The sequence below is a fragment of the Schistocerca piceifrons genome, chromosome 2 (genome assembly GCF_021461385.2).
Source record: "Schistocerca piceifrons isolate TAMUIC-IGC-003096 chromosome 2, iqSchPice1.1, whole genome shotgun sequence".
Lineage (NCBI taxonomy): Eukaryota > Metazoa > Arthropoda > Insecta > Orthoptera > Acrididae > Schistocerca > Schistocerca piceifrons.
In genome coordinates this window covers 328,635,502-328,663,341 of record NC_060139.1, presented here as the reverse complement: position 1 = coordinate 328,663,341, position 27,840 = coordinate 328,635,502, and the positions used below count along the sequence as shown (strand labels likewise).

The window sequence follows — 27,840 nt, the reverse complement described above, 5'->3', positions numbered from 1 at the left end:
CTGGACGTTGCACACTACACAGTCACCCGTTGAGGGTGAAGAGGTTTCTCGATCGCGAAATGCAGATTCTCAGTCCCCCAAAGGCGCCAGTTTTTCTTATTGACAAACACATCAAAATGAAAGGGGGCTACGCCTTTAAACCATATCTAATAAATCATTCTTATATCCATCATGCACCGCGGCTAGCCGTGCAGTTTGAACGTCCTAACGCAAACCGTTCAGAAGCTATGACGATTTCAATCCATGTACTTCAATAATTGTCACTCTGTATTTCTATTAACGTTAGTTTTCGCCTATGAAGGCCCACTACAACAAAAGCGAGACAAGCCTCCAGGAGCTCACGACGATATCCACGAGACCATTCATATCATTCGCGTAAAGAATGTCGCAAACATTTTGGGTCAAACTGAAACAGGTGATAGTGGGCCCGCAATCGATTTGATTGAGACAGGGCGGAAGTTCATGTTTATTGTGTTATGGAGACACACAGGGAACGCCGCACACAACAGCATAGCTTATAGTAATTGTTCAAGGCGACCATCGGCAGTCTCAGTGCATGTATTGCACCGGAGCATGCCGTTCTCCCGCAATCGCGCAAAGATCTGGTGTGTGTTGTACACTGGAACAGGCAGCGGCTGATAGCTTACACCCCTGACCACCAAGCACACATAGTGTACACAGGTCATGACACGTGCGTCGTGTGACGACAGCATGCGTAGCACATGCGCATTGACCTGTGCTGCACGCGCGCTACTGTTCCCGGTGTTAATTGCCATTGCATCAGACAGCTTGTGATGAGTCTATGGTGAGGTGTGTTATTGCGTACAGTGCTTGACGCCTAATCAAAGACGAAACGTTATTCATCACGAGAGCTGGCACACATGCATTTAATGTACGGTGCGGCAGGATCTAATCAGAACAAATGTAGAGACAACGCTTACCCTAACTAGAAGAAGTTTATCTGCGCCGATACCAATTGACGAGAAACGGGGTCGCTTACGCCACAGAGAACCGATCAAGGTTCTCGACAAAGACATGTCCGAACAAAAGACTTTGAGGAGATGGTGTTGGATCGTGTGGCCGACCACCCAGCAATAAGCACCCGTCAACTTGCCCGTGAAATGCGTACTTCGAACGATACAGTCTGGAGAGAAGTGGTGCTACAAGTATTACATTTCTGTCATGTGTAAGCATAGGGACCAAAGAATTTTGAGTCCCGCGTTCACTTCTGTCAGCGGATTATCCACCGCAGTGCTGTAGTGCCGTACTTGGTACAGTTTGTATTGTTCATCGATGGGGTTTCGTTCACCGATGGTGTTTAGAACAGCCGCAAAGGCCATGTCTGCAGTGTGGACAGACCCCCGCCATCCACATCGACGGCCACCACCAACCATTCTCTGTCAAAGTAACGGCGGGCATTGTCAAAGATCATCTTATAGGACCTTATTTGCTGCCTCCCCGTTTAACTGGCTGACCTTACCTGGAGTTCCTGCCACCGTTCTTGGAGACAGCACACCATGTTGTCCACGAAAGTACGCTATTTCAGTACGATGGTGCATCAGCCTACTTCGATGTTAATGCCCGAGAGCACCTGAACAACACGTAACCTCATCGTTGGATTGCGAGATGGGGTCCTGTCCCATGCCCAGAGCGATCGGCGGATGTCATACCTCTGGACCTTTTCCTTGGGGTTACGTCAAAGACGTTGATTTATGAAGCCCCCGTAGAAACAGATGAAGGCCTATTTGCTAGGGTCCAAGCTGCCTGTCTCTTGGTTCAACAGACACCACGGATCTTTGAGAGAGTGTGGCAGAATTTCATGCGCCGTTGCCACGCATGCATTGAGAGTGGCAGTCAACACTTTCAACAATTACTATGAGCTACATTGTTGTTATGTGGTGGTGTTCGCTGTTTGTCCATAATACAATAAATATGCATTTCCGACCATTGGCTCCTTATCTCAATAAAATTGGCTGCAGACCCACTTTCACCTGTTCCAGTTTGACCCAAAAAGTTTGAGACACCCTGTATAGGTAACCGTCCTGGGGATGTGCCAGAACTTAACTACTGGTATTTAAAATTGCTACACCACGAAGATGACGTGCTACAGAAGCAAAATTTAATCGACAGGAAGAAGATGCTGTGATATGCAAATGATTAGCTTTCCAGAGCATTCACACTAGGTTGGCGCCGGTGGCGACAACTGCACTGTGCTGACTTGAGGAAGTTTCTAACCGATTTCTCATACACAAACAGCAGTTGACCGGCGTTGCCTGGTGAAACGTTGTTGTGATGCCTCGTGTAAGGAGGAGAAATGCGTCCCATCACGTTTCCGATTTTGATAAAGGTCGGATTGTAACCTATTGCGATTGCTGTCTATCGTATCGCGACATTGCTGCTCGCGTTGGTCGAGATCCAATGACTGTTAGCAGAATATGGAATCGGTGGATTCAGGGGGGTAATACGGAATGCCGTGCTGGATCCCAACGGTCTCGTATCACTAGCAGTCGAGATGACAGGCATCTTATCTGCATGGCTGTAACGGATCGTGTAGCCACGTCTCGATCCCTGAGTCAACAGATGGGGACGTTTGCAAGACAAACACCATCTGGACGAACAGTTGGACGACGTTTGCAGCAGTATGGACTATCAGCTCGGAGACCATGGCTGCGGTTACCCTCGACGCTGCATCACAGACAGGAGCGCCTGCGATGGTGTACTCAACGACGAACCTGGGTGCACGAATGGCAAAACGTCATTTTTGCGGATGAATCCAGGTTCTGTTTACAGCATCACGATGGTCGTATCCGTGTTTGGCGACATCGCGGTGAACGCACATTGGAAGCGTGTATTCGTCATCGCCATACTGGTGTATCACTCCGCGTGATGGTATGGGTTGCCATTGGTTACACGTCTCCGTCACCTCTTGTTCGCATTGACGGCACTTTGAACAGTGGATGTTACATTTCAGATGTGTTACGACCCTTGCCTCTACCCTTCATTCGATCCCTGCGAAACTCTACATTTCAGCAGGGTAATGCATGACCGCATGTTGCAGTTCCTAGGCCTTTCTGGATACAGAAAATATTCGATTGCTGCCCTGGCCAGCACATTCTCCAGATAACTCACCAATTGAAAACGTCTGGTCAATGGTGGCCGACCAACTAACTGGCTCGTCACAATACGCCAGTCACTATTCTTGATGAACTGTGGTATCGTGTTGAAGCTGCATGGGCAGCTGTACCTGTACGCGCCATCCAAGCTCTGTTTGACTCAATGCCCAGGCCGTTATTAGGGCCAGAGGTGGTTGTTCTGGTTACTGATGTCTCAGGATCTATGCACCCATATTGCGTGAAAATGTAATCACATGTCAGTTCTAGTATAATATATTTGTCCAACGAATACCCGTTTATCAACTGCATTTCTTCTTGGAGTAGCAGTTTTAATGGCCAGTAGTGTACTTTCCTATCGGACGTATTTTTCTCTTAATCATGATGAACTGAATTCTATAAACTAGAAAGTCTTCAGTCCGATTACATAGCTAGTGCGATATTCTATGAGCTTGTATTTTATTTAATAGATGATGATGTGAAATTCATTTTGTGAAGCCATACACCATTTGCCTGCTGACTGTCTCAGTCGCGCATATCGAGCATGAATGGTGACGATAAGATAAGGTGGCTTACAGCAGGATGTAGATAATAGGGATTTCGCGCTAATCCGTCGGTAGCACGACGGGGCAGGCTCAATATTGCAGCTGCAGTCACAGAGCCTTCCGTCTCACATTAGTATGACAGCTCAGCGCGCAGACACGTGTAAACGTACAAACGAAGACAACAGCAAATCCAGAAATGAGTAAGCATTCTAATAGACAACCCTCGACAGTGTAACGGCTAGTCTCACTTCCAACGAGAAGAAGAAAGATTGGAACTACCCCCAAATGTTTACTGGTATGGTCTTCCGTTGGCACGTCTTTGATTTCTTTCTTCATTAGACGCTGATACTTGTGGTCTAATTTTTCGCTGTTTTGCAGAACTATGCATTTTTTACGTCTTTCACAGTATACTTTTTCGAATACTACTGTTTACTGTTTAGTTCTGTACTTTCTATTTTTTTCGCTGCTTTGCAGGACTAAGCATTTTTTACGTTTCACAAAGCACACGCTTTTTTCGAACAGCACTGTTTACTGTTCATTTGTATAAATAAAAGTGTGCTGTGTAAAACGTAAAAAAAGGCATAATTCTGCAAATCAGCGAAAAATTAGAGCACAAATATCAGTGCGTAATGAAGAAGGAAATCAAAGACGTACTAACAGACGCCATTTCCTGATGTAGGCAAAAAATCAAACAGAAATTATCACCACTGAGGATGCAATACTTTAATAAAGCGAACCACGTCTGGTGAGAAAAAACACACATTTTCTTTTAGTTGTAACGGCGGAACAAAAGTACCCTCAAGAATTCGGTAAGTTTACTACGTTATGCTACAAGTTACAAACTTCACTGGATCCTTTAAATTGTTATGCATCTCTTGCATCATAAAGTGGATTAATGTGTATTTTAAGAAAAAATATGGTATATTTCTTGCCTCAGCTTTGACTTTGAATATTGCCATTACGTAAGTACAGTTCTATGATGAAAAATGATTAACGTGTTGTGATGAGTTACACAGTCGAAAATCGATAAGGACATGAATAAATATTATTTATAATAATTTGTTGCTAAACTTGTCAATAAAATAATTGGAGCACCTGGTGTAACGGGATTAAAACGGCACCGAACCACCTTACTATGGAGGACGGTGAGCTGCGACGGCATTCGCGTCACATTTGGTCTCACCTAACTCTGGTGAGTTGAACTTTATACTCCTCTCTGTATTCTGGTCTACTGAAAGTTTCACATCTTACTGTATTTCATAATAATTTCCTTCACTATATTAACAAATAACAGTCACAGTGTAGCACCAAAATGCCTGTGTTATGGATCCTTGATAATCCACTGATTCTACAATACTTACTGTTTGTGGGAGATACAGTTTATTCCTTATTTTAACCCCGGAAATACGAGCTTCAGCTATCTTTGCGCCATTGTGCGACTGTTGTAGCTGAATTTTGTGGCTGATTTTGAATCTGTGTGCACTTCCATCGCGTCTTTTATACCAAATAAACTGACAGTCTTAATATACTTCTATCTCGCCAGATTTATATTTTTGGTTTCAGTAATAGAGTCATCTTTCTGGGGAATCGAACGAAGATGATTAGAAATTTCTACCGATTCAGTGCGCCATAAAATTTACATATGTTTACTAATTTGTAGAAGCTGAAATTTTGGATTTCAGACACTGGAATTAAGGCCTAGGAACTTCTCACGTCAGAGTGTTTCTTAATCTAAATAATCCCTTGTACAGTCTACACCTACTCCGCAACCGAACCTGCTGCTTGTGTTATACACTGTGTGCACGATGTATCTATAGCGTCACAACAAGATTCCAGCCTACAGATGTATCTGAGGAATCTGCAATTGCGATAATGACCGAATTACAAGATTTTCAGCTTGAGCCTGAGGATACTTTCATTTCGTCTCTGAGAACAAAACTGGACATTGGCAACTGTGCTGAGACCGCACGGGAGAAGACAGCAAGTTTCACCACTGTCGACAATCTCCAGAAGGAAACGGGAATGGTTTCGTGTCATACACTGGGCTGCAACCTACACTCATTGCTATTCTTAGGGTGGCATCTTCTACACGGAAAACAGTGCTGTCCTTTTACGATACAATCCGAGTACATGTTGGCTTCCTTTCCCTTCCGCTATGTTCTTCCCATGAAAAGGCCAGTTATGCACCTGATACTGGAGCTACTTCTAACCAGCACCTTCTTCCTTCTTTTCTATGTTTTCTTAACTAAACAGACGCTGATCGAACAGAAGAGGCATGTATTGCTGGGCCAGACTCACAATGGCAGACAATGTTTTGATCTATTCGCCATCAAATTTGTGACTGACGTAAGTCCAGTTCACATCTCACATCCTTTTTTCCTGAGGAAGAACTAACGTCTTGACACAATCATCCAGCCAAAGCGTGGTATCTATGGAAGTGTTCATCACGCTTTACTTTGAAACCCGTAGGTTAGTCATTTGGGTAGTTAGTAGGAGGCAGCTATGCGCCGCTACTAGGTAGCCCCACCATTTAATCTATAGAACAGCCTACAGCAGATTGGAGGACACGGTAAACAGGGACCAGATAGCATATAAATCTGCTTCCCTAGCCGAGACAGCTAGGGTTCGCCTTCAGTGGTTCTCGACCCGAAGGTAACCGTTTCGAATACGTATGATGGAAGAAATTTTCACCGCCAGTGTTTGGCCGGAAAAGGGAGGTGAAGTGGTGCTTTAAAATTCGTGATCACCAGACTTTGGGCCAATTTTCCGCGTTAAATTCAAAGCCTCTCTGTAGCGACCCATGGACTGAAAGGGCGTGACACTGTCTATAGTGATCCTGATGAGGGCGTGACCCCCTTTGCTGCGTTTTCCCATCTCCTCCTGTTTGTAATCTCCTTCAACGAAACAAACAAAGCTTTCCAACTCCTCGTGCACTCATTACAGTCTCCACTCAAGAGACACTCTCACGGACACAATTCTCATACCTCTCAAGGGAAAGGCGCCACTGTGCAGGAAATTCCGTCTGTCGCGGAAACTCTCGAGGAAAAGGTGCTGTTGTGCACGAGCGTCCGTGTGTTGCAGAATCCTAGAGCATATTTCCTTGAGGCAAAGAAGCTTCTCTCAAAGGATCAGTACATATTCAAGAAATCCACTAATGTGAAATACATCTTGTTTATTCACAAACGGTGTACCGTAAGCTGGGGTTACTTTGTCCCTTTGTGGATTAACTTCGGCCCATTCGTCAGAAAAAGTTTTAAATTTTTCCGCTAAAATTACGTCATTAGCATTGAGTAAACAAGGCAATATGTATTTACAATACGTGAAGAATGATCTAGGAAGCTGTGAGTTCCGCGAAGTAATAGTGTGTTGGCAGCACTGGACTCGACGTTATTACACCCCACTAACTTCTGCCTGGAGGTTTCACATCTGCTAAGCTAAAATATGGCAATAATAATTCTGCATTTTGTCACTAGTAGGTAATAAGGTGAGAAACTCATTTGTCTGAAATTCAATTTAGGTAATATATTTCACGCTTGTCAAATGGGCACATTGTTGCAAAATATGAGGTTACTTTAGTCCGGGTCAAAGAACCCCAAACTAAAGATGAAGTAATACTAGAATCTGATTGTGAATTTGAAACTTTCTCTGATGTGCAAGATGATGTCCAGCACCACAAAATGTTGAAAGATAAATTAGTAGTTGGGCAATAGCTACAGTCTTTTTACGACAAAGAAGAATATTCCGCAATTGGGGCTGAGGTGAGCGATGAGGTGCTGAAGTGAACTGTATGGAAAAGGCGAAGTCTTGCTTCAAATGGCCGAGCGAAAAGATAAACTATTTTCTACTTGTGAGGATTTGACAAGACTTATTAGTCCAATATGATTAACAAAATGTGGGTATTTTCAAGTACTAGAGCTTCAGTAATTTGTCTAATAAGGCTCATGGCAATACTTACAGTATCGTTAACATAGATATATTCCCTCTGCGAATGGTTGCCTTAGTTCAACATATAACTTGAAAATTTATTATTCAGTTGATGAAATATGAAACATTTGTATATTTACTGTATCACTTTCTCAAAAAATATGTTCAAATGTGTGTGAAATCTTATGGGACTTAACTGCTAAGGTCATCAGTCCCTAAGCTTACACACTACCTAACCTAAATTATCCTAACGACAAACACACACACCCATGCCCGAGGGAGGACTCGAACATCCGCCGGGACCAGCCGCACAGTCCATGACTGCAGCGCACTAGACCGTTCTGGTAATTCCGCGCGGCATCACTTTCTGAATAAAGTTCAATATTCCCTGTCCTTACGGTCAAAATTTAGTGTTTTATTTGTTACTCATGCTCATGAATGTCTCGTCTAGAGATATTCATTGGGTTTTCTTTGTCCCGACATCATACTACCACTTTTTCGTGAAGAAATGACTGGGTGGATCACATTAGCCCCGAGTACGCGTAACATTCGTCCACACTGTTTTATGGTACCACAGCAACATATGGAATGTCTCTCTTTGAGAATACTACAAAATTGTATTTGGAATTTGCTCTCTGCAAAAATTGGGCCAAAATAACCCCGGTTTAGTGTACGTAAATAGGTTGTTTCCGTTTCCCTAGATTTCCGAAAGGTGTTCGACACTTAAGCACCTCGTCAATTAATGAACAAAGAGTGATACAGTGATTTTTGACTAACGGAACTCAGTATGTTACACTGAACCGCTTACGGAAGTGAACAAAAAGGTGGAAACACCAACAACACGACACATTACCGTGCCTAATAAGGTGTAGGAAAACAGTTGGCATTCAAAATAGCTTCCAGCCATCTCGGAATGAATAAATACAGTCCATTTATTGTTTTAAACAGAATCTTCTACCACTCTTCCTGCAAAATAGTGGCGACTTCAGGTAGCGACGATGGAGGTGAAAAGCGATCCCGCATCCTTCTCTGCAAAGTACACTACATAGGCTCAATAATACTGAGATCTGGTGACTATGGTGGACAGAACACGTGCGACAATTCGTTGTTGTGCTCACAAAACCAATCCTGCACCATGCGAGCTGTGCGAACAGGATCTGTGTCTTCGAAGATCACAGCATCACCACTGAGAAACAAACATTCTATGGGATACACGTAACCAGCCAAAACTGTCACACAACCTTTGGCAATAGTGCAACCTTTCAGAGTAGACATGGGGCCCATGCAATACCACATCTACATTTACATCTACATACATACTCCGCATGGCGGAGAGTGCCTCGTACCACAACTAACATCTCCTCTCCCTGTTCCACTCCCAAACAGAACGAGGGAAAAACGACTGCCTATATGCCTCTGTACGAGTCCTAATCTCTCTTATCTTATCTTTGTGGTCTTTCCGCGAAATGTAAGTTGGCGGCAGTAAAATTGTACTGCAGTCAGCCTCGAATGCTAGTTCTCTAAATTTCGTAAGTAGCGATTCACGAAAAGAACGCACCCTTTCCTCTAGAGACTCCCACCCGAGTTCCTGAAGCATTTCCGTAACACTCGCGTGATGATCAAACCTACCAGTAACAAATCTAGCAGCCAGCCTCTGAATTGCTTCTATGTCCTCCCTCAATCCGACCTGATAGGGATCCCAAACGCTCGAGCAGGACTCAAGAATAGGTCGTATTAGTGTTTCATAAGCGATCTCCTTTACATATGAATCACATCTTCCCAAAATTCTACCAATGAACCGAAGACGACTACCCGCCTTCCCCACAACTGCCATTACATGCTTGTCCCACTTCATATCGCTCTGCAATGTTACGTCCAAATATTTAATCGACGTGACTGCGTCAAACGCTACACTACTAATGGAGCATTCAAACATTAAGGATTCTTTTTCCTATTCATCTGCATTAATTTACATTTATCTATATTTAGAGTTAGCTGCCATTCTTTACACCAATCACAAATCCTGTCCAAGTCATCTTGTATCCTCCTACAGTCACCAAACGACGACACCTTCCCGTACACCACAGCATCATCAGCAAACAGCCGCACATTGCTATCCACCCTATCCAAAAGATCATTTATGTAGACAGAAAACAACAGCGGACCTACCACACTTCCCTGGGGCACTCCAGATGATACCCTCACCTCCGATGAACACTCACCATGGAGGACAACGTACTGGGTTCTATTACTTAAGAAGTCTTCGAGCCACTCACATATTTGGGAACCAATCCCATATGCTCGTACTTTAGTTAGGAGTCTGCAGTGGGGCATCGAGTCAAACGCTTTCCGGAAGTCAAGGAATATGGCATCCGTCTGAAACCCTTCATCCATAGTTCGCAAGATATCATGTGAAAAAAGGGCGAGCTGCGTTTCGCAGGAGCGATGCTTTCTAAAGCCGTGCTGATGCATGGACAGCAACTTCTCTGTCTCAAGGAAATTCATTATATTCGAACTGAGAATATGTTCGAGAATCCTGCAACAAACCGATGTTAAGGATATTGGTCTGCAATTTTGAGGATCCGTCCTTCTACCCTTATTATATACAGGCGTCACCTGCGCTTTTTACCAGTCGCTCGGGACTTTACGTTGGGCAAGAAATTCGCGATAAATGCAAGCTAAGTAAGGAGCCACGATGTGGCTGTCCAAGTTATTATCGAACCCCGACCACGTTTCAGTGTTGGCAGCAACCAGTGTACAGGCGTACGCCATACGTAAACCCAGCCAGAAGTTGTAAACAGTGTGAAACAAGAACTATCCGAACAAGTAAGTTTCATCCATTGCTCCGTAATCCAAAGTTTACGACTTCTGTGCCATGTTTGCCTGTTACGGGCTTTTGCTTCACTGACGAGTGGTTTTGGAATTACAGCTCGCCACGCATTTCCCTGGTTATGGAGCTCCTTTCGCGTCGTTATGGCGCTGATAGGATTCGCCAGTGCGACTTTCAGTTCTGCAGTGACTTTTGCTGCCGTCGTCGTCCTATTTTTTGTCAAATCTTGTTCAAAGACCGCCTGTCACGATGACTCAACACGCACTTTCATCCACGTTGTGACTTAGCAGGAAGTCTCCGATAAGATGGCTCTCGAAACACCAAACACTTCGCTTAGCATGGTTACGGAACCAGCTAGCATACGACCACCAACCATTTGCTCACGTTAGACTCAGTTAGCTGCGATAAAATGGCCACGACTGACACTTGTAAACGTCCTGAGGACATTGTAAAGGTGCCGCTTGTGGTCAGATACAACAGTGAAACCTGCAGGCTTGGCTAGCACTGAATTTGTGTTCAAGTACGCATTTATCGCGGTGTTAGCATATTTTTGTCCAAGCCCTGTACGTTCAGCAGAAATCAGAGAAACATGGGCTGTGCCCCAAGGAAATGTAATAGTACCAGTAAAATTATCAATACACATATACATTTTTCAGATTTGGACCGCCCGGAGTGGCCAGCGGTTCTAGGCACTATAGTGTGGAGTCGCGCGACCGCTACGGTTGCAGGTTCGAATCCTGCCTCGGGCATGGATGTGTGTGATGTCCTTAGGTTAGTTAGGTTTAAGTAGTTCTGAGTTCTAGGGGACTGATGACCTCAAAAGTTAAGTCCCATAATGCTCAGAGCCATTTGAACCATTTTTTTTCAGATTTGGTCAGCAGTACTATTAAATTTTTCGCAGATGATACTTTTGTCTATAGGAAAATATCATCCGTTGACGACCGCAAGTAAATTCAATAAGACCCGGATGTAATTTTCACTTGGTACGTGACTGGTATCTCACTGTAAATGCGTATATGCTGAAGATAATTCCGATAGCAAAAACAGACAACACGAGTGTATCAGATTACGAAGATAAGTGTTAGACTCCCAGAGCACGTCACATTGCATAAATATTTAGAGATGATAATAAAAAGCGTTATGAAATCGGAGGTGTAGGTTCAAATGGCTCTAAGCACTATGCGGTTTAACATCTGAGGTCATCAGCCTCGTAGACTTAGAACTGCTTAAACATAACTAACCTAAGGACATCACACACATCCATGCCGGAGGCAGGATTCGAACCTGCGACCGTAGCAGCAGCGCGGTTCCGAACTGAAGCACCTAGAACCTCTCGGTCACAGCGGCCGGCAGAGGAGTAGGTCAAATCACAACTATGGAGTATGATTAGAAGACTTAGTATTGTTGGAAGGGTTCTGGAAAGGTGCGGTACATCTGCAAAGAAAGTCGTGTAGAGGACGCTAATGCGACCTCTTCCACAATACTATACCAGAGTTCGGAGCATTTATCAAATGTACATGAGAGCAGAATCAAACTAATTGAGAGATGCAGTGCAAGGATCTTATCTTGTAGCTGCTGCTACACGGCCAACAACTCATTCACAAATATCTCACAGCGACTACAATCTTTAGCCGTAAATGAACTGTATTCGAAGTTGGGAAGACCCATCAGCTGTATAATGGAATGACGACAACGAAAATCTGTGCCGAACCGACTGTCGATCCCACATTCTCGATCCGAGTCTCAATCCGTACCAGGTCGTGTTGACAGAGGTGATAGAAAAGATCCAAAAAAGAGCGGCGCGTTTCGTCACAGGGTTATTTGGTAAGCGTGGTAGCGTTACGGAGATGTTTAGCAAACTCAAGTGGCAGACTCTGCAAGAGAGACGCTCTGCATCGCGGTTTAGCTTGCTGTCCAGGTTTCGAGTGGGTGCTTTTCTGGATGAGGTATCGAATATATTGCTTCCCCCTACTTATACCTCCCGAGGAGGTCACGAATGTAAAATTAGAGAGATTCGAGCGCGCACGGAGGCTTTCCGGTAGTCGTTCTTCCCGCGAACCATAAGCGACTGGAACAGGAAAGGGAGGTAATGACAGTGGCACGTAAAGTGCCCTCCGCCACACACTGTAGGGTTGCTTGCGGAGTATAAATGTAGATCTAAATGTAGATCGATCGACTTGGAATTGGGTCATTCGAGCACGCTTCAGGGGTGGACGCAAACTTCATTTGTCGTCAACCATATGTCTACAACGTGCACTCGTCAATCGATTACGTGTGTACCAGTACAGGGGAGACAATTTAATTGAAAGCCGCTTGCCCGATGTCGGCGAATAAATATGATATTTTTCTCAGAAGTCCGATGCAAAGTGCCTTCGGACATGCGTTATCGTACTTGTGAACAACACAGGCACCGCAATATCGTTCTTAGCCATATCTACTCTAGTTAGGGAAAAATTTACTTTTACATAGGACCGATTGCAAACAAATAAGATGGCACAATGAAATTATATGAGCTGCTGGTACTAAATAAAAATAGCCATGAAAAAAAAATCAGTTGCGAACTCTGCTGAGAGTGCGCTACTGCAGGTGACACCAGTCAAGGCTTAACTCTCGACAATATCGCTGCAAATACTGTCACGCAGACGAAGCGCCATAGGAACTTCGAGCTAGCACGCACCTGATCGGCACGATCGATGTTAGTGTCTGTCACGAAAAAATTCCGACAGGCGGCAACCTTAGCAGCAGACTCAACAGCGATTCGTAATCGTCGACATCGTGTTTCAAAGCACAGAGATTGAGGCTTACCTGTGGAGAAGGCAGGTGAAAGAGAAGTCCAGTAGCAGAGACAAGCGTGGCGTATCTATGGGCTCGATGAATACTCTTAATACCCGCGGCTTCTGAGTCGGGAGAGATTCAAAACTGCGGCTGGCGGAGTTTTTGTAAACGAGTCCCGCTGGCGAGCACGGTGAAAACAAACTGTGCGCCAGATAAGGGGGGCCTCTGTATATAACGGCGGTCATGCGGTTCGCAAGGAGTGGCCGCGATTATCGCATCTGCAGATATAGCGACGGCGGGAAGTGAGGCAGCGGGCCTGCCCGCGCACGTGAGCAGTCGCCGCCCTGCGTGCTGGGTCACGTGCCACAGGGCACGTGGGCGCGCCTCACCGACACCCTCGGATTGCTCAACAAAGGGGTGCGGGTGGCACAGAGGGGGCTGTCGAACTGGGCGACAGTCTCAGAGGGACGCACATGTTAATGTTGTACTACGGCGTGATCACGCCACAGGGAGGTAGAAAACAGGAGGGTTGATAAAGCGTAACTGCCATTTACTGCTTCGGACCACATTCAGCCCTCGTCGAATGGCTTAGAACGGTCCCTAGTGGTTCCAACCTATAAACGAGAGCAAAATTTGAGGTCGCACTCTCCTCCCGTTTAGTGGAGATGAAGCCGAATAATGCACTTAAACGTACGAGACCTAGTAGACATTGTCGGAAGTTCCATGCGGCTTTTCGCGGATGATGCTGTAGTACACAGAGAAGTTGCAGCATTAGAAAATTGCAGCGAAATGCAGGAAGATCTGCAACGGATAGGCACTTGGTGCAGGGAGTGGCAACTGACCCTTAACGTAGACAAGTGTAATGTAAACGAATACATAGAAAGAAGGATCCTTTATTGTATGATTATATGATAGCGGAACAAACACTGGTAGCAGTTACTTCTGTAAAATATCTGGGAATGTGCGAGCGGAACGATTTGAAGTGGAATGATCATATAAAATTAATTGTTGGTAAGGCGGGTGCCAGGTTGAGAGTCATTGGGAGAGTTCTTAGAAAATGTAGTCCATCAACAAAGCAGGTGGCTTACAAAACACTCGTTCGACCTATACTTGAGTATTGCTCATCAGTGTGGGATCCGTACCAGGTCGGGTTGACGGAAGAGCTAGAAAAGATCCAAAGAAGAGCGGCGCGTTTCGTCACAGAGCTATTTGGTAAGCGTGATAGATGTTTAGCAAACTCAAGTGGCAGTCTCTGCAAGAGAGGCGCTCTGCATCGTGGTGTAGCTTGCTGTCCAGATTTCGAGAGGGTGCGTTTCTGGACGAGGTATCGAATATATTGTTTCCCCCTACTTATACCTGTCGAGGAGGTCACGAATGTAAAATTAGAGAGATTCGAGCGCGCACGGAGACTTTCCGGCAGTCGTTCTTCCCGCGAACCTTACGCGACTGGAACAGGAAAGGGAGGCAATGACAGTGGCACGTAAAGTGCCCTCCGCCACACACCGTTGGGTGGCTTGCGGAGTAGAATGTAGAATGAGTATCGCCAGCGTCAAAGGTATATATGAAGATGGTATCTGTTCTTTCGGACATGTCCATATTCATATATAGTTAAGGCTAACCGGCCATTGACCTCCTTCTTCTGTGCGGATGCACATGTATTGCCCGAACTCTTACAGGACTCGGTAGGATTGTCTGCCGCGAGTAATGAGTGTAATGGGCAGGGGCACTACGAATGTAGTGTGTGGACATAATGTTGGGAATGTGGGTCTCACAGGGAGCGTCCATGCAGTTGCACTATCCTCTGTGCCCTCAGTGGCTCAGATGGATAGAGCGTCTGCTATGGTTGCAAGAGATCCCGGGTTCGAGTCCTGGTCGGGGCACACATTTTCAACTGTCCCCGTTGATGTATATCAACGCCTGTCAGCAGTATAGGGTCTTGATTTAATTATTATTTCAGTGTCAAAGGTTGTCAAGAACATATCCCCCTTGCTCATCGCACTGCGAACTGTCGTGTTCGACCGCAAAATGTGACGGAATCAACTCCCGAAGGAAAGGGGTAGTTTCATTGACACCCTTTGTGCCACCCCTTAAGCCCTTTCCGAGCGGCGGTGTGTCTGAGATGTTTCCCTCGGAAGCACAGAGTGATTTCATCGCTCAGTGTCGTGGTCCTGGCCTCCATCGATGTGACGACCTTTCCATCATGTGATACGTCCACGGTGATGTTGGGCAGGACTGTGGTGAAACTTGGTGCCAGTGTGACATCATTAACCCATGTTACGAGTCACATGAATGCTTGAGTTGGGGCCTTTTTTTCGTTTTGAAGTGTCGCCTACTCCAAGAGCGACGTCACATGACGCCATGCTCTCGTACCGTTACAGGGAAAGGTTGTAGCCACTTTTGAGACAAATTTCTAACATATGGGTCACACCGGGAGGCAAGTACTGGGTTTCTAAAAAAGTGAAAAAAAAATTGGAAATTTGTGGTAAGGTCTTATGGGACCAAACTGCTGAGGTCATCGGTCCCTAGGCTTACGCACTGCTTAATCTAACTTACGCTATGGACGACACACACACCCATGCCCGAGGGAGGACTCGAACCTCCGACGGGGAGAGCCCCGCGGGCCGTGACAAGACGCCCAAGACCGCGCGGCTACCTCGCGCGGCCTCTAAAAAGGTGATTCTTCAATTCTGTTGCGAAGTGTATGTATGTAAAGTAATCTGAAAGTGGTTGTCGTAATTGGTTCAAATGGCTCTGAGCACTATGGAACTCAATTTCTGAGGTCATTAGTCCCCTAGAACTTAGAACTAGTTAAACCTAACTAACCAAAGGACATCACACACATCCATGCCCGAGGCAGGATTCGAACCTGCGACCGTAGCGGTCTCGCGGTTCCAAACTGCAGCGCCCAGAACCGCGCGGCCACTTCGGCCGGCGGTTGTCGTAATTATCAGTATGCATAGATCAGCACGAGTCACAGTTTATTGTTTATATAACTCAAAGGCGTACCCTGCGGCGGCTGTGGCTCGTTCTGTCTGTTAGTGTACGAGTGTAACTTGATTCGTTAGACATCTATGATGACTCTCCTTCAGAATGGAATTTACCGACCACAACTTGTGAATGAAGTTATCAATCAAAACAACCTCATGCTTCATGGCCGGAGTAACAGACTCATCGCCGCGCATGTTCCGCGAAGTAGTAGAAAAGTAAATCTAAGGAAGCAGTTATCTTGTACAGAGAAAATGACGTGTTTTTGGAAAATACAGTTTGTCACAACTACGCAGGCTACGTACGTCTCTCAGCCAGTAGTTTTTGTGATAGCACTATCGTTGCATCTTAGCGACTACTGTAAGCTGCTGCGTAGCGTTACGTCAGCTGTCTACTAAGTGTTTTGTTGTCGTCTTAACCTCGTATCGACTAGAGGGTGATCTTCGAGGGAGATTGATGGCGCGTGAATGACCAGTGAGTAATCGTTTAATCACCTATCTTGATCTGTGTTCCGTGCTTTTCTTAGCGACATGCACATGCAGCGCAAAATTTTTTATTACAACATTCGTGTCTCTATGACGTAATATGATGCCACATTTTATAGCTGTAGGTGGAGACTTACTACGTTTTTCCACGTTGTTGGCAGACGTCATTGTTAAACAGTTCTTCATTCTTTTAGACTTGGAATAGTTCCTACTATACTTTCTTCTTCTCGTATTTTGTTAAACCTTCCTGGATTTTGCTGTATGCTCTGTATTTACCTTTACAGAACTTACTTGACGTCTGAAACAGCAGAACGCCAAATATTGGCTTTACGATCGTGAGGCGCAGTAGAAATGCTGCGTCTTTGTCAACAAAATGACGCAGAGGTGAGGTGACAATCTCAGCAACTCTTATTGGTGGCAACTTCGAGCCCCACAATACACATCAAAATCATTCGCGAACACTTTATATAAAGGAGAATCAAAACGTGACTCTGGTTAACTGCTACGGTGACAACTTTGAGAATCTCTTGTTCCTTTTCCCTACTGTTATGACAACTAGCACGTATTTTTGCTGCCTATGGTACAGAGGCAACTGAAACGAACGGTAGTGTGGCAATAAGTTCTACGGGCAGGAAGAGAGACTATTGCTCAATACAGACACATTGGATTTACAGGCTGTCTCTGCGAACTTGTCCAAATGGGATCTTGAGATCCGTTTCCTTTCTAGCTAAAGAGACGCAGCTGCTTGATGTGTTCCCAGAACATCGCAAAAGGCGTTACGTACCTGTAAATAACGAGATAATGCGACTGTATGCACACCTGTGCGTGACTAATCCGGGAAGAGATAAGGGTCCAGGGCCGGCAGAACGCTCGTCGGAAGTTGGGTGTTACGACAGTCCGTCATTGATAGGGAACGTTATCTCAGCAGTGCGGACTTGATCCAGGAAACGGCCCCACGGAAGCTGCGTCAATTTCGCCGCGTCTATCAAGCATTTCTGTTTTTAGATAATCTTTTCTCCTTGTTAAACGTCAACATTTTACGGAGGTGTGAGGGTGAATATCAAATTACCCTGTGCATACAATTTTACACACAGAACGAAAAAGTTTTAACGCGAAGCTGAGGAGAACCGAAATATTTTAGATCTCCTCATATTTTATTATAACGCAATTACTCTATCCCCTTCTAAGTTTTATGTTTGTAGGTACGTACTGTGGCCAACAGCATAAGGGGTGATGAAAAAGATTTCCATTGAGGGCGTTGCTGCAGCGTAACTACTACGTATCGCGACTCCGATGCGTGTCTGTAAGCCCGTAGGCAAGAGATTAATGCGGCGTTCGTGTCTTTCCGAAGTGCGAGCGGTAAATGCGGAAACACGAATTATGGCAACGTTACTACGGAATGCGTCCACACAGGACGAACGTGCTGTTATTCTTTTCTTCCCTGCTGAAGGACAAAGACCAGTAGAGATACATAGGAGAGTGAAGTACGCGTATGGGGCAGCATGTCAGTCGCAAATCACCACTGTGCGATAAGGGATGCTGCTGCTTCACGTCACCATGTCGCAAATGTCGTAACGCAGAAGTTACGCCAACCAAAATGGGAGACACTCGAGTACATGCTACATAGTTCTGATCTCTCCCCATACGATTATTACGCTTTTAGTCCCTTAAGAAAGACCTTGATGGGTCGACGGTTGCTGTCTGTCGGACGAGTATGTGCAACTGGCAGTTAAGGACTTCTTCATGCAGCATGACACAGTCTTCAGGTGCGTTGGTGTGATGACTGCCGTAGTGCACGCAACGAATTTGCTCTGATTCGCATACCGTTTGTGGATTGTCTATATATGAAGGTAGTACCTGTTCCCGAATGAACAGATACCATTGAATGGCCGTGCAGCTTCTCTAGAATGAAATGAAAATTAAATCGACACCCTAGCTGCAAACAAGCGTTGATATACATCATTGGGGAGATGTTGAAAATGTGTGCCCCGACCGGAACTCGAACCCGGGATCTCCTGTTTATATGGCAGATTCATCTGAGCCCCCAAGGGCATAGAAGACAGTGCGCCTGCAGGAACTTATCCCTTGCATGTCCCCAATGATGTATATCAACGCTTGTTTGCAGCTAGGATGTCGATTTAATTATCATTTCATTCTAGAGAAGCTGCACGGTCATTCAATGGTATTTGTTCTTTCGGGAACAGATGCCACCTTCATATATAGTTAAAATATGGCTTCCCGGCCACTGACCTTTTGTGAACGCACACGCTATGCCCCAACTCGTACGGGACTTGGTAGATTGACCTGCCACGAGTATTGAGTGTGATGGGCAAACATCTATTATGAGCACTACGAATGTAGTGGTGTGGACATGTTGGAAATGTGGGTCTCACGGGGAGCGTGCAAAGGATAAGTCCCTACAGATGCACTATCTTCTATTCCCTCGGTGGCCCGGATAGACAGAGCGTCTGCCATGTAAGCAGAAGATCCTGGGTTCGAGTCCCGGTCGGAGCACACATTTTCAACATGTTTCCAATTATGTATATCAACGCTTGTTTGCAGCTAGGGTGTCGATTTAAGTATAATGGAAACTTTTTGATCTAAGGACGAAATAGACGCACCGCGAACGAATTATCCGAATTTCGGAAGAATTAGATGATTTACTCAAGAGAAAGACATTCGTAAATTGAGCAAGTCAATAACGCGTTGGCCCATCTATGGCTCTAATGCAAGCAGTTACTCGGCTTTGCACTGATCGACAGAGTTGCTGGATGGCCTCCTGAGGTACGTCATGCCACATTCCGTCCAATTAGTGCGTTAGATCGCCAAAATACCGAGCTGCTAGGAGGGCCCTGCCCGTAACCCTCCAGGCGTTCTCAACTGGGGAAAGATACGGCGACCTTGGTGGCCAAAGTAGGATTTGGCAAGCATGAAGAAAAGGAGCAGGAACTCTCGCCGTGACCGAGGGCGTAGGGGCACCCCTCCGATTCGAGCGCCACTGCAGAAGCGTGCTTTAGCGACATCGGCTACAAAGGCGGGTAAGCATCAAATGTAGCCCTGTGTGATTATTTGGAGCCTAATGGTATGCAATCAAACTTTAAAAAAATACAAAATTAATATAAGTTTGCCGTCTAATTAAAATTTTTAGTGACTCACTGTTTACCGTTTTTCCCGAACTGCGAGCTGCTGAGCCGTTTATAACGATAAACATTTGTCTTTCTTCACTATAAAACTAAAATGCAGTGAAAAATATTTAACATCAAAACATTTAACATGGCAATTGGTGTAACATGAAGTAATACCACGTTCCTGAACAAGTGGTTCAAATGGCTCCGAGAACTATGGGACTTAACATCTGAGGTCATCAGTCCCCTAGAACTTAGAACTACTTAAACCTAACTAACCTAAGGACATCGCACACATCCATGCCCGAGGCAGGATTCCAAACTGCGACCGTAGCAGCAGCGCGGTTCCGGTATGAAGCGCCTAGAACCACGTTCCTGAACAAAGAGTATATCAGTATGTACATATTCTCTTTTTTAACTCCAAACTAAAATCGTTTAAAACGAAATTATTCGGTCCTAGAACGAAGAAATATGTCCGCTCTCTGGACTCGACGTGACCTTGATTTACTGGTTTATTTCTTTTCGTTAGACAGAACAAAGTAAACGATGTTTACTTACTGTTGCTACTGTAACGCTTGTCTTTGACTACTGGCATTATCAAAACATTTTACTCAGTTTTAGATTTCTGCAATGTGTGTGTCGCAGACGGTAGATGAATTGTATGTTTAAAGCCGTGAATTTTGTTTGAAAATCGCATCGTATTACTCTTTGTAAATAATGGTACCGTAAAACTATTCTTTGTACGAAATGACAGACAAATTGGGAGTTTTTCGGCGTTATTAAAAAACTGCCACGGCGTCGCTCGATGAATTTTTTCCGTCGATGATGATTTGTACAGCGTTAATGGTGATAGACGAAGACATTTTGGAGATCGTAAAGAGCACAGTAGATAACATCCAGTAGACGACGACGAATTTAACAATGAAATCGACATTACAGCTCCTGTCTCCTCTCCCACAGAAACGTATAACATTAGGAAAAGTACGCGCAGCCATTTAGACAGGCCTTAGAATGACGAACTTGATAAGAGTGGGCCGGCCGGCCGTTGTGACCGAGCGGTTCTAGGCGCTTCAGTCCGGAACCGGGCTGATGCTACGGTCGCAGGTTCGAATCCTGCCTCGGGCGTGGATGTGTGTGATGTCCTTAGGTTGGTTAGGTTTAAGTAGTTCTAAGTCTAGGGGACTGATGACCTTAGATGTTAAGTCCCATAGTGCTCAAAACCATTTGAACCATTTTTTTTTTAAAGAGTGGGCCGTATCAAAAAATTTGTCAAACATTTGATGCTGAAAAAGAAAACATGTGTTCCTCTCCCAAAAGCACTAAATATACTTCGCATATACTCTTTTACGTCAAAATAAACGACACTCTATGAAGGAATTATCCTAATGGGACGGAAATCGCCAAATGTGACGTACATGTAGGAGACAAAAAAATGATTACAATTTCAGAAAAATTGGATAATTCATTCAAGAGAAAGAGCCTCAGAAATCGAGCAAGTCAATAAGGTGTTGGTCCTCCTCTGCCCCTTATGCAAGTATTTATTCGGCTTGGCACTGATTGACAGAGATGTTGGTTCTCCTTCTGAGTGATATCGTGACAAATTCTGTCCAGATGGCGCGTTAGATCGTCGAAACCCCGCACTGTTTGGAGGTCCGTGCCCATAATGCTCCGAACATACTCAGTTGGGGAGAGATACGCCAACCTTTCTGGCCAAGGTAGGGTTTAGAAAGCAAGAGAACAAGCAGTAGAAATTCGGCGTGTGTTAGAAACTTGCTGAAAGGTGAGTCCAGGATGGGTTGCCATGAAGGGCAACAAGAAGATGACATGAAAAATCGTCGACGTACCGCCGTACTGCAAGCGAGGCGCGGATGACAACCAAGGGTTTTCTACTATGAAATGAAATGGCGCTCGAGACTTTCTCTACAGTTTGACGGACCATATTTTGATCGACAGTCAGGTTGGTATTCCACCTCTGTCTCTTGCGTCTCCAGACACGTCTGTTGCCAGGAATTTGATTGTCCTCAGTGATGAACCCCGCTTCGATTTGAGCCACAATGACCAGCAAAGACGTGTCTGTAGACCCCCGGACAGCTGAGGTATACGAGTTTGACTTTCGCCCACCATACGGCTCGACAGCCAGGAGTAATGGTCCAGGGTGCGATTCACTTCCGTAGCAGGACCCCTTTGGTTGTCATCCGATGCACCGTTACGTCATATTCTATAACCCCGTTATGTTGCCCTTCATAGCAAGCCATCCTGGGCTTACGTTTCAGCAAGTTAATGTCAGACTAGACCCTGCAAGGTCGCTGGATCTCTCCCAAATTGAGAAAGTTAGGAGCATTATAGTGAGGGCGTTGTAACCAGCTCAGATTTTGACAATCTAACGAACCAGTCTGCCAGAATTAGGCACGATTTTCGTCAGGAGAACATCCAACAACTTTATCAGTCAGTGCCAAGTCGAATAACTGCTTACATAAGAGTCAAAGGTGGGAAGATGGATCAACGTGTTATTGACTTGCTCATTTTGAGAATTTTTCTGAAATTGTAACCATTTGTTTGTCTGTACGTGTACATAACACCTATTGATTTCCGTCCGTTTCGGATAATTCTCTTTGTGATGCCACGTTTTTTTTTCTATCATAGAATGTACAACATATCAAAACACCGCAAATTTTACGTGCATTGAATGTCGAAGTTGGTGCGTGGATGCTCAGTCTCATGCAAGGACCAAAGCCATAAGCATTTGCTCATGATGTTATATATTTAACACGCATACTCATTTGTACCTGTCTTTCTGCACTCTGGATATCTCGAAGTATTTTTGAATGGGAGAGGGGGTGGCATGCTTCTCGAAAAGATCTTTCACTTGATACGCCATTATGAAACAGATTTACATGCTGATGCTGTGTCTTTGACTTATGTTCTGTCTCCCCCCCCCCCCCCACACCTCAATAATGACAATCAGCTGCCTCGGGCATGGATGTGTGTGATGTCCTTAGGTTAGTTAGGTTTAATTAGTTCTAAGTTCTAGGTGACTGATGACCTCAGAAGTTAAGTCGCATAGTGCTCAGAGCCATTTGAACCATTTTTGACAATCAACACCAATCAAATCTGACGACCGTATTTGTGAAGTAACTGACTCCACTGCTTACATCCACTAATGGGGAACTATTTTTGACGAAAACAGGCAAACGACTTTAGTTGTAGTATATAGATGAAAAATTATTTCTAATTTGTTATTAATTTTTTACTGTTAAAAAGAAAAAAAACACCACTTATTTAAAAATTGCCAGGGATGAAAAGTATTCTGTTAGTATTTACATTAAAAGTGTACATTTGCGCACGTGCAGCAGCCCACTCCAAAGGATAACTTATCGGCAGCACTACACACGCGTGTGTCTCGAAGTTGTCTTTTCAGATGAATCCCAGTTCACTGTACAGCATTACGACGGACGTACCCGCGTGCAGAGCATCCGAGGAGAACGATTATTGCCACATTGCATTCGTTATCGTCACACGCGCCCTGCACCTACGTGATGGCGTCGGGTGCCGGTAAGTACACAGCACAATCTCGCCTGCTTCGCATGTCCGATAAACTGGAATGGAGGCGTTATATTTATGACATATTGTGGCCGATGGCTATGCCCTGTCTCTGAGGTTTCCGTGGCACTGTCTTTCAACACGATAAAGCAAGACCGCATGTTCCCGATTCTGTCCTTACCAACATCGACACAAAGGCTATTATCAAGCAAGATCACAATTAACATTGTTATGTATGCAGCACATATGCTCCATATGAAAACGTACAAGGTGACTGAACAAGGTAATTGCTAAATAATGAAATCAAGTGTTCATTTCAAAACAGAAGAACAGCCTACACAGGAAAATGATTTCGTTCAATAAATTCAAACCGCCAGTGGAGCGATACATAAAAAGACTATTGATACGGAAGACTATATTCTTTTCCTCAGTTTAAAGATCTGAAACTTCGTCTAGGACTTCCGACAGTGGATTTCTTGATAGCGAATCTGCTGCTTTTCTCCAGTTTTACGGGGGCGTGCTGAAAAGTAATGCCTCAGAAGCTTTTATTCTGTTCTCAATATCGGTTGAGGTACTACATATCATCCAGATTATTCGGTCGACTTTACCGCTTCACTGACGCAACTTGCAACCCTTTCCCGCTAGAGAGTTCCGAATTGGTTCTAACCCAACGAGTGTGAAAGAGTTCGGAGTGGACGACCGCGTGTGGCAACCAACGAGAATAATCGGTACCGGGTCAATGAACTCATCAAAGAAAATCGTCGGATAACACAGACACAGCGCTCAGTTAAGTGTGGCGTATCACGAGACCGTGTATAGGTCATCATTGCAGAACTGCGGCACGGGAAACTGTGTGCACGGTGGGTGCCTCGAATGCTCTCTCCTGACATGACAGGAGGGACTGGACATCTGACAAAACGATTGCTTAACAACATTGTGATAGGTGCTGAAGCTGGGTTCACCATTTTGACCACATAAACAAGGGAGGATGAATGGAGTTTCGTCACAAAGGATCATCGATGCTTAAAACATTCAAGACCATGCTATCAGCAGGCAAAGTCATGCTCACACTTTTCTGGGATGTTAAAGATGTTGTGCAATTGGAATTCATGCCTAAGGGCACTACCAAAAGCTCTACAAGGTACTGCGCGACCATCAGGAAACTGAAATCGCGAATTCGGAGATTTCGTCCACACCTAGATCACCCCCCTCCTTCAGCATGACAATACCAGGCGACACGAGAGCACTGTGACATCTGTAACAAAACGACGCCTTGGATTCGAGGTCATCTATCATCCTCCATACAGTCCCGACTTGCCTCCTCCATCTGTTCCCAAAAATTAAAGAACACTTTGGAAGACTTCACTTTGGCAGTGATGAAGTGGTGCAAACAGAGATGAGGTTATGGTTCCGTCAACAAAGTAACACATTCTACCATGACGGTATCAACAAACTGGTCTCTCGTTGGGAAAAAATGTGTTTGTCTCCGGCCGCTGTAGCCGAGCAGTTCTAGGCGCTTCAGTCCGGAACCACGCGGCTGCTATGGTCGCAGGTTCGAATCCTGCCTCGGTTATGGATGTGTGTGGTGTTCTTAGGTTAGTTAGGTTTAAGTAGTTCTGAGTCTAGGGGAGTGATGACCTCAGATGTTAAGTCCCACAGTGCTTAGCGCCATTTGAACCATTTTTTGTGTTTGTCGCCAGGGTGTAGAATTTTAATCAAGTTTGTTTTATTTAAAACGCGCTAAGAGTTTCCTTTTCAGCACGCCCTCATAGTAATAAAATTCTCACTGTCTTGACAAAATCTAATAGAATGTATAGCACTGACGTAAATATTTTTCAGTTTATTAATACTGGTTGGCTTAGTGCCTCATTGCTGAAGGAATGTCAGTTCATGTGTATTTGAAACTTAGCAAAACGCTTTCTGAGGATCTCTCAATCCCAGGCAAAGTGATAATTCATACTCATTGCTTCGTTCTATACACCTTTCGCATTTTACAGCTGGTCCACTTCGCTATATCCGTTGGTAAAGCCAGCTTGTTTCTTTCTCTAGTTTCAGTGCATTGTTTCTTTTTCTTTTTTTTCTGTTGCTGATAGTTTACGAGAATAACTTGAACGTTTTTGTGAGGAAGCAGATGAGTCTATAGCTTTTTGTATCTTGCCTGTGTCCTTTCCTGTGAAACTGAATTATTGCAGCCTCGTTCGAATTTTGGTGGACTGACTTCCTCCGCAGACTTCTTGAAAACAATTTTACAATTTGCTTATGTATAACCTTTTCTCTCACTTTAAGCATTCTATTGTAACTCGAAATATACAGTTATCTTCCGTCTTTGTACATCACACAGTTTTATACGCCTTATCCAATCATTATTAACTACTTCCATTTCTGATACACGTGCTAAACTAAAGAAACATTAAAAATAAATTTTTGGTGCAATTATCACTCTGATTTAGCCACTGTGCGATATGCCTTTTAACTGATGAAATGTGGTCCGTGTTGCGTTTTCGTCATTTTCCTTTTGTTTTCAAATGGCTCTGAGCACTATGGGACTTAACATCTGTGGTCATCAGTCCCCTAGAACTTAGAACTATTTAAACCTAACTAACCTAAGGACAGCACACACATCCATGCCCGAGGCAGGATTCGAACCTGTGACCGTAGTGGTCACGCGGTTCCAGACTGTAGCGCCTAGAACCACACGGCCACACCGGTCGGCCTTTTGTTTTCAATTTTTTACAGAATTTTTCACTTTATCTTTTCACATCTTCGGGAAGACATACGGAGATGTTAGTTGTATGATACCATTATTTAAATAATTATCTAATAGTATTTCTGGGAACAACCTCCCAACCTATATAAATGAAAATTAAATGCTGTTCTGCGATAATGATGGAGGCTGAAGAAATTAATTAAATTTTTTGCCAAGGCTGGGACTTGAACATGGGTTGCTTACAAGGCAGGTGTGCTGTCCACTACACCACCCCCACAGCAGTGCAGGTAAGACACAAGCAAGAGCTATCCTAATCGAATGCGCTCCCTAGCACAGACTTCAATTCATGTATTAAGGATAGTTGCAGCTTCTCAGATCGTCACTATTGCTGAGGCTCTCCAGCATTGGAAGTGCATTGCAGTGTTGGACGTAATGGGAAACCTGCCTTTACTTCAGGCTGAGGTGATATATGAATCCGATATAATTAAATTTTCCTTGAGACATTTGAGTCTGATCTTTATCTACAATAGTGATGGACGCTTCCATCTTTATCGTAGATAAAGATGAGACTCCAATGTCTCAAGGAAAATTTAATTATATCAGATCTAAATGCTGTTCGTTGGCAAGATCATCAATTGAGAATGGCAGCCCCAATTTGTCTAAGTTAAAAAATGCTCCAAATAAGGTTTTAGCGAAAACATAATTGGAAAAGTTGTCTAGAAAAATGGAAAATTCGGGAAAACGTGAAAGTGCTTTTATCAATGCGATTTTTGTATGAATTCAATGTCATAACTCACGATTAGAAGGATGGATATGCGTAATACTTTCATTGTTTTGTTCATAATGGTCCTGGAAAAGCATTTTGGGACACTTACAAAGGAAATTCGAAAAATTCGGACAAACTGCAAAAATCGTAATCGATTTCAACCAAACTTGGTACACATATTGCTTACTATCTGGGTGGAGAGATGGACAGACAGAGATGGAGAAGGAGGAAGTGGACATGGATATTGGCGTGGAGGAGATAGATGCAGGGAGGGGAAGGGAAATGGGTATTACAGAGAAAGAGAAGAGGAGGAGATGGATAGAGGAAGGAAAGGGGAGATAGACTGGGAGAGGGGAGGGGGGAGGAGAAGATGGACTGAGAAAGGGGCAGGAAGAGATGGACAGAGATGGGGAGAAGAAAAGAAAATAAACAAAGTAACAGATAGAGAGAGAGGGAAGTGGAGATGTACCGAGAGAGGGGAGGAGAAGATGGACAGAGGGAGGAAGAGGAGATGGATGGAGAGAGGGGGAGAGGAGAAGACATAGAGTGGGGGGAGGAGGAAATAGAGAGGTGAGGAGTAGACAGAGGAGGAGAGAAGCAGATAGATGGGCAGGACGAGCAGCAAATGGATGAAGGGGGGTCGAGAACATTGACAGAGAGATAAGGATAGCAGATTGACAAACAGAGGGGGAGTATCAGATGGGCAGAAAGAGGGCAGGAGTTGGACAGAATATGGCGGGGAGGGGTGGGGGTGGCGGAAATGGGTGCTGAGGAAACGAACACAGAGAGGGGGAAGGAGGAGACAGACTAATACAGTAGGAAGAAATATGTACCCGGGAAACTTCATTTATAAACAGAGATGGAAGTTTTTGCTTACATTCTGCGTGAAATCCACCTCTGCCTGCTCAAACAACAGAGGGACAAAGTCCATGCTACCTCACCCTTCGGTTATTAATATTCATTATCGATAACTTCTGACGTTGGTCATCTTTGGTTGTGTGGAGGAGCTAGTGTTTACAGTGTGTGTGTGTGTGTGTGTGTGTGTGTG

At 44.6% G+C, this 27,840-nt stretch overlaps 1 protein-coding gene across 2 annotated transcripts in view; it reads right to left on the bottom strand.

Annotated features, from left to right (window-relative positions):
* Positions 1-27,840, bottom strand: part of LOC124775043 (acyl-CoA Delta-9 desaturase-like) — a 646,525-nt gene that overhangs the window by 284,762 nt on the left and 333,923 nt on the right. Inside the window, exon 1 of one of the 2 annotated variants that reach the window (XM_047249824.1) lies at positions 13,215-13,343. The exons of the other annotated variant lie outside the window; for it this stretch is intronic. The gene's annotated coding sequence lies outside the window, so the exon portion shown is untranslated. Of the gene's footprint in view, positions 1-13,214; positions 13,344-27,840 lie in introns of those variants that run through there. 2 annotated transcript variants of the gene reach the window in all.